This window comes from Rhinopithecus bieti, unplaced genomic scaffold (genome assembly GCF_001698545.2).
Source record: "Rhinopithecus bieti isolate Rb0 unplaced genomic scaffold, ASM169854v2 scaffold_30866, whole genome shotgun sequence".
Classification (NCBI taxonomy): domain Eukaryota; kingdom Metazoa; phylum Chordata; class Mammalia; order Primates; family Cercopithecidae; genus Rhinopithecus; species Rhinopithecus bieti.
This window is the reverse complement of record NW_016813246.1, coordinates 262,651-271,040: the sequence shown is the minus strand read 5'-3', so window position 1 is coordinate 271,040 and position 8,390 is coordinate 262,651.

The following is an 8,390-nucleotide window of genomic DNA, read 5'->3' as shown; positions in this document are numbered from 1 at the left end:
GTTCTCAGGGTCTCAGTCTCTTCATCAATAAAATGGGAAGGCTAGGCTCAAGCTGTATATCTCAAACTTGGCTGTATGTGAGAATCACCTAATTACTATTGTTAATTTTGTAAAATTGTCCATGGCATGATTACTACACCTTTAAAAGTGTGGTACATATATACCATGAAATACTATGCAGCCATAAAAAAGAATGAGATTATGTCCTTTACAACGACATGGATGAAACTGAAGGTCATTTTCCTAAGCGAATTAAGGAGAAACAGAAAACCAAGTACTACATGTTCTCATTTATAAGTGTGATCTAAGCATTGAGTACACACGGATACAAAGAAAGGAAAAACAAACACCAGGGCCCCCTTAAGGGTGGAGGGTGGGAGGAGGGTAAGGACTGAAAAACTAACTATTGGGTATTATGCTCATTAACTGGGTACCAAAATTATCTGTATGCCAAACCCTCACGAAGTGCAATTTGCTCATGCAACAACCTTGCACAAGCACCCCTTGAACATAAAAGCTGAAGAGAAAAAATAAAGAGACTTAAGAAGAAGAAAAAAAAAAAAAGAATTCATTTTCAGTAAGTGACACATACTGAAATACTCATGTGTTCACTTATATCATTCCTTAGATTTGGTTTAAAATACTCTAGCATTTTTTTTAAGTGTTGTAATGACAGATGAACAAGACTGGTAAAATGTCAACAACTGTTGAAGCTAAGTAAAGAGATATTCTACTATTCAATCCACTTTTGTGTGTGGTTAAAAAGGTTTATGTAAAAAGTTTCAAAAATCACTTAGTAATCTATTAAAATACTTATGCTTAAGCGACACCCTCAGAAATTTTAATTCAATTATTGGAGGTAAGAGGACTTAAATATAAGTATCTTCGAGAAAGTTACTCAGGTGGTTCTTACAGGATGTCAAGATTAAATACTTGCCTGGAATTCTAGATAACTTATATGGTTTCTTCTAAATAGAATTCTATAGATACCAACACTTTTAGAAAAAGACACTAGTTGGCTTCGTCCACTGGTATGAGAGGAGATGCTCCACACTTGAAGGGGAGTGTTTTTGGAACCCAGTACAACTTACCATAAAAGCCTTCCATCACCTCTCAAAACTGGATTTCTTATCCATGACTTGAGATAAACAAACTCAATCAAACTCCAATCACTGGATAAAAGCTGTAGCCCCAAGGGAAGATGAGAGAAGACAGCTGGTACATCAGGCTAAACTCAATTATAGCTGAGATGTATTAGTCCATAGGCCTGAAAAAGAAAGACGTCTAGACGTTGGGGTTTTCCATCTTCTTCTCACTCCTTTAAATGAGCCGAATAGTCAACTAAAATACACTTTTGGATTCCGCATATATACATTCATCTTTTTTATTCATTCACTTATCTCATTATTTATAAAACATTTTTTGAGTAATTGCTATAAGTTAAGTTCTCGTCAATTTTTTAAATGAGGAAGTAAAGTGAAAGGAACTGAGATGTCTTAAATGTACTGGATTAAGCCTTGTACACATGCCATTACTTTTATTTATTTATTTATTTAGAGACAGATTCTTGCTCAGTCACTTAGGCTACAGTGCAGTGGCACAATCTCTGCTCACTGCACCCTCTGCCTCCCAGCTTCAAGTGATTTTCCTGCCTCAGCCTCCCAAGTAGCTGGGTTTTGTAGTCCAAAGAGTTTTGTATTTTTAGTAGAGACGCAGTTTCACCATGTTGGCCAGGCTATTCTCGAAATCCTGGCCTCAAGTGATGCACCCGTCCCATCTCAACCTTCCAAATTGCTGGGATTACAGGAGTGAGCCACGGTGACTGGCTACCATTGCTTTTAGTATCAATAAAAATATAGTAAAATATTATAGCTATGTTCAATCTTCGGATGGAAACTAAGGTTTAGAGAGATTGAGTAATTTTTCCAGGGTAACAGAAGCAGCAAATGGAAAAGCTGGAGTGTGAACCTAAATCTGTATCATCCTCTAGAGCTGGACTATCAACATTTCTACAGTTGTGGAGAAACAGTCTTTGCCCTCTTTTCTTAACTTTTTCATTTCTTTTCTTTCTTCCCTCTCCTGTCCTCTCTCCCTCTTCCCCTCTCCTTTCTTCACTCTCTGTTACTCTCTATTCTTCTTTATTTATTTCTTAAACATCTTCATCTGTTCTCTTAACTCCATCTTCTCTGAAATCTTTTACTCATGAGCCCATTTGTTGAGGCTTCTTTATCCTATTTCCACAGACTCTCTTTTCAATTCTAGTCCCTTACTAGCAACTATCGCAGAATTCTACTTGTATCTGCTGCCAAGTTATTTGAATAATAAGAAATACAAGACTCTTAGAAAATCAGACGGGGCAAATTCAAGGAATAAAGAAACAGTTTGAAATGGAAATGAGCCTGAGTTTTGATTGCTCAGCAGAAGGATATGCCTTGTAGTTATGAATGAGAAAATTATTTCTACACTTGCCTCTACAGAAAAAAAAAAAAAAAAAAAAAAAAATTAGAAAAGTCACACACATTAGTGAAAGTTTCCCCCATGGCCTGCAAATGCCCAGACTTCATTTCTTGCGCCTGGCCCTTGGTCTCATGAAGAAATAATCAACTTAACGCTGTTTCACCAACGTTTCAAAGATGGTTTAAGGAATTAGCCTTCTGCCTTGGTCAGCTGGCACCATGGGGTGACTGAACTCCAGACTATAGTATATCTTTCTTCTCCATGTGCTCGTAAGGTTTACATTGTGCCTCCAGACATGAAAAATGGTTGGAGACACCCTCTGAAGTTTTTTTTTTATTTTTGATTTATTTTCTACCCTATTCGTCCTCTCTGAAATATTCTATGTAATTAACCACTCACAAATTTGGGGATTTTTTTTTTGTTTGTTTGTGTTTTTAAAAAATTCTCCCTTTCATTTTAATATTCTTGTATATAATAGCTATTGTTTAAAAGCAGGCCTATGTACAGCTAAATTTATGACAAGTGAATATCCTTGTAACTCACTACCCAAGTTTTGTTTTATATTTATTATTATTATTATTATTATTATTATTTGAGACTGAGTCTCCCTCTGTCACCCAGGCTGGAGTGCAGTGGCGTGATCTCAGCTACACTGCAACCTCTACTTCTCGGGTTCAAGAGATTCTCTGCCTCAGCCTCTCGAGTAGCTGGGATTACAGGTGCCCGCCACCATGCCTGGCTAATTTTTTTTTTTTTTTTTTTTTTTTTTTGTGTTTTTAGTAGAGATGGGTTTTCGCCATCTTGGCCAGGCTGGTCTTGAACTCTTGACCTCGTGATCCACCCACCTCGGCCTCCCAAAGTGCTGGGATTACAGGTGTGAGCCACCGCGCCTGGCCGAAATAAAACCTTTGAAGCCACTCCAGATCTTCTAGAGAGCAGCAGATATGTAGGTTGTTTATATGCTGCCTGTACTGCTTTATAGGTAGGGGAAGATATTGTAACACAGGGTAAAATTTGTTCTGTTACATATTTATTTCTGATCTGTTGCTTCTATAAATTCACCTAAACTATCATCTAAAGAGTGATTCTTGATGTATGCACTTTCATGAGTGTTTTAGCATATAAGTGAGCTCAGTGAAATTTGAGATTATGGCTGTCTGGTTCAAAGTTCTATCCCAATGCTTACTACATTTTAATCTAATACATTACACACACACAATCAATGATTCGACCATATGTCAGAAATAATTTCCCACTCCTAAACATTTATTCATGCCCAAGATATTTACTGGTGAGATCTAGTCTGTGCTTGACCCTGTCCTGGGTGTCAAGGGTACAAAAATACCTAAGACATTATCTCTGCCCCAAGGAGTTTACTCTCCTTGGAGTAATAAATGTGCAAGCAAATAATTACAGTGAGTAATTACTGTAAGTGCTATAATGCCAAGTAAGATACTCACAGAAAGGAAATATTGTGTGATCCTTCTGGGAAAGTTACATGAGCGGTATTTAAGACTGGTCATGAAACATGAATAACAGTATGTAGAGCAGAGCAAAGTGAACTGTATATCCCAGGGAAATTGGAGTATGTTCCCAGTCATGAAGATGTGAAACCACCTCACATGTACTGGGAACCACACGTAGTTGAATACTGTTTATATGTTGTACGTTAAAGTTAGAGGTGTGAAGTAGGCAGAAAAAAATATGTTGAGGACAAAACCCGGAGTTCTCTTCTGCCATTGTAAGAAATTTGCTTTAGGTGATATTAGAAACTGGACCTCTCAAGAGCTTGCAAGCAGAGGAGTGATATGGTCAGATTTGCGTTTTAGAAAACTCACTTGTGTTTCCATAACAAATGAACTGAAGAGGCTTTAGTGAGAGACAGGGAGAGGCACATAGTAGTTGCAGTTTGTTTAGAGAACTGAACAATTACTGTGCGTGCGTGAGAAGATCATAGATTCTGGAAAGGTTCAGAACAAAGGAGGAGCAACTTTTAAGGCTGAGTGGATGAGTGCAGAAAGGGTGAGGATTTGTGAATAACTCAGGAATCTCCTGACAAAGTTAAAAGCCTGTAATTTCCCTACCATATATTTTCTTTCTTCTGTGTTGTTTGGCTAGAGATAAAAATATCATGGCCTTAGGAAAAATCCTTTCCGTCGAAATGAGAATTTTAAATACAATAAATAAAATCTAGTCAAATGCATAATTTGCCACAACTGAGAAGATTTGTGTCGAAGCCACTACTTTTTGGTTAACTTCTACGTCTTCAGTCAGAAGAGCACCATTGGTGGAGTTTTATTATGTTTTCTGAATGAACTTCGCTATCCACAGGCCATAACTATGAGATTCTGAATAGTCACTCCATCACTTTCCAGGGGGCAGAACTGAGCTTGGGTTCAGTGGAGGGAGGTGGTACCATAGCATTGTACCTGGATGTCCCCTCTGCAAAGTGAAATAGCATAACAAGTGTGGTGGGAGGAATCACTCAAAAAGGCCTGGGTTCAAATTCAGATTTGGCTACTTAGAACTGTTTATTAACTATTATGAGCTTCCACAGACTCATCCATAGAATGGATGGTAATATGCATCACACAGGGGTCTTTGTGAGGCTATTGTGATGGCTGTGGGAAGATATTGCACATAGGGCATTATGTCTAGCACCATGTAAGTGTCCTGTGGTAGATTGTATTGACACATTTAATCTCTCAATAATAGTTTGAGGTATTAATACTTCCATTTTACAGACGTGGAAACTGAGACAATGAGATGTATTCACGTAAGCCTACACAAAGGAGGAAGTGGAAGAATAGGTTTTGAACCCAACTATGAAAGATGGCTGGTAAACTCTCATTTTGCCAAGGGTAGTAGCTCCTAACGTCTTAGACTTTGAGGTTTCCTTTTGGCAAAGTGAAGCTGGTTGTTTTTCTAATTTGGACTATAAATACTCGTGATACTAAAATGGAAGAAGCATTGGTAGGATATATAGGAATACAATGAAGTTGAAAGAAGAGAGAGACAAAAACAGAGGGAGAAAGGGAAGAAGAGGGAAAAGAAAAAGGAAGGAGGGAAGGAAAGGGAAGGGTGGGGTGGGGAGGGGAGGCGAGGGGACCTCACAGAGAAATAGGATCCAGTGTTAATTGGAGGCAAGGCACTTGTTAATTATTTTAATCCACTAGTATGTTGATGTCAGCTCCTAGGAAGGATCCATAGCCTATGATGATGATAATTTTCACCTAGGGATTTTTTTTCCTTGCATGGAATGTCCAGTTTGCTTAAGGGACTCTCATTCCTGGCTGCCATTACAAGGAGAAATATAGCTGTGGGATATGTATATCTACGCGTATAACTGTGGATATACACATATACTCACTCTCTTACACAAACACATACACGGATGCTGTGAAGCTTATACAGGAAAGTAAGAGTACTCTGGCCCCACTGCTGTCTGCACTTTCTCCCTGACCCTGATTCACTTCAAGAAGTCTGCTAATTACAATTCTAAATCTAAATTTGTACGATTATGCAGACTTTTCTTGATTTACTTAATTTAATTGCATCTCTCAGGTTTTTTTTTTTTTTCTGTGAAAAGACTAGCCAAATTTTCAAAACTCTATTATACCACTTAATTTTTACAAGATAAATTTTTTGCGTAGTGTTTGTCTTTAGATAAATAGAACAATTCAACTTACCTTCCTGTTTCTTTAAATAGCGTCTCATGAATCTCCATCGATGTGTGTACCTCGTCCCTCCTTCTCACCCCCTAGCTTCTTCCAGTCTTCCGGGAGCAGTGCCTTTTCTTTTAAGCCATCAAGGCTGATGACATCTATATCTTGGTAAACACATTTGTATTTTCTATCTTGTGTCCTTATATTGACATAAAAAATAAAAGCCAGTAAACATTTCTTATTTGACAACATAAAAGTCCCTCACTGTCAAGCCAAGTAGTTGTACTTTCATTTTATTTTCTTCTTTTCTGTTGACTATTACTCTGTTTTGCCACTTAAAAAAGTTCTTCCCATCCCGGTCAAAGGTTTCTCTTTTATTACCCTACACCAATAGCTAAAAATCATGGCATACTGCATCTGCTTCAACTGTGACTCCTGTCGTTTGTGACAGAAACACACCATTGGGATGTAGACTGCGGGCTCTGGGGTGAATTACAAGGGGTTTTTGTCCTGGCCGTGAGGTTAACTTCGTGCCCTTGAGGAGCTCTCTGTTTCAGTTTCTTCATCTTTTAAATGTGGGCAAGAGTAGCACCAACACAGTTGGACACATAGTAAACACTGCAAAATGTTTTATTATAACATTATATAGAAGTTTGTAATTACCTGATTTTTCAGTGGGGGGAGCATTTGCCTAATTTACCATGTCACTCACATTATCTAACTCTTTAGTCATTGTGTTACTTGGACTCTACTTATTTCAACTTTTTGAAAACATATTTTTGGATTTCTAATTCTAATTTAAACTACTGCTGTTCTACATGCTTTACAACTTCCTTTTTAAGCTCTTCCAGGCAATCAACTCTTTTATAGTGGTCCACTTCCCAGTACTTTGTTCTCCCTCCTAGTTTGTTATGTACATCAGCAGATGTTCACCCATACTCGCTGATCCTACAGTTTGTGGAATCTATCCACTGACAGTCCTTTCTAGTCTCTTCACTGTTGCTGCTTTAATTTATTCCTTTCACTTTACCGAGTATATCTAGAGCACCTTGTACTTGTTTCATGATTCAGATGTAAACAATCTCCTTTAATCCTCACAGAAAGCCCAACATGTAAGTGCTATGATTTCTGTTTTGGGGATGGAAAACTGAGGCACATGGGGATTCAGAAACTTGCTTGGGGGGGAGTGGTGGCCCATACCTATAATACCAGCACTTCAGAAGGCTAAGGCAGGAGGACCACTTGAGCCCAGGTGTTTGAGATAAGCCTGGACAACATAGTGAGACTCCATCGCTACAAAATTTTTTTTTTTAAGAATTAGCCATGCATGGAGATGTGCGCCTGTAGTCCCATTTACTTGGGAGACTGAGGCAAGAAGGTCGCTTGAGCCTGAGGGAATCAAGACTGTTTTAAATGAAAAGAAAAAAGGAAAAGAAAGGAAAGAGAAAGAAAGAGGGAGAGATAAAGAGAGAGAGAGAAAAAGAAAGAACGAACAAAAGAAAGAAAGAAGGAAAGAAGGAAAGCAAGAAAGAAAGAGAAAGAAAGAAAGAAAGAAAGAAAGAAAGAAAGAAAGAAAGAAAGAAAGAAAGAAAGAAAGAAAGAAAGAAAGAAAGAAAGAAAGAAAAGAAAGAAAGAAAGAAAGAAAATAAAAGAAACAGAGAGGAAGGGAGGGAGGGAGGGAGGGAGGGAAAGACTTTGCCCAGGTCACCCAATAGCAAGTAACAAAATCCTGATTACACTTCATGTTCTTTGGACTTGGCAACCCTTGTGGGAAAGGGCAGCAGTGATTTTTGCTTGCTTCAGAGGGATCCTGGAATTTTAAAAGTCTTACTTAAATGCAAAGAGGGCAAAGGAGATTGAGGAGTAGACAGTGCTATGTTGCACATATACCTTGCTAAGGAAGCAGATCTGAAGGAATAGATACAAATGTAAACTGACTCACAGGCTGAGGAAATAAGGAACGGGCAGCATAAAAAGAACCAAAAACACAAAGACACTTTTGTTGCAAATCCTTTCTTTTGTAGTGACAGCAAGTGCCTGAATTCCAGCTGTGATTGTATATATTTCCAGAGAACAAAGTTTTATAATAGTATCCTTGTCTCAACTAGACTGACAAATTAACACTTGCTGATGGTGGTCCACACCTCTCCACCACATGGGGATGGCAGCTGTGGCTAGCAAGCATACTGATGGAGTTACTATAGATTTTTTAACCTGGAAAATCCATTTTATATCTTCTATGTGCAGCCCTTAAAAATATTAAGTTAT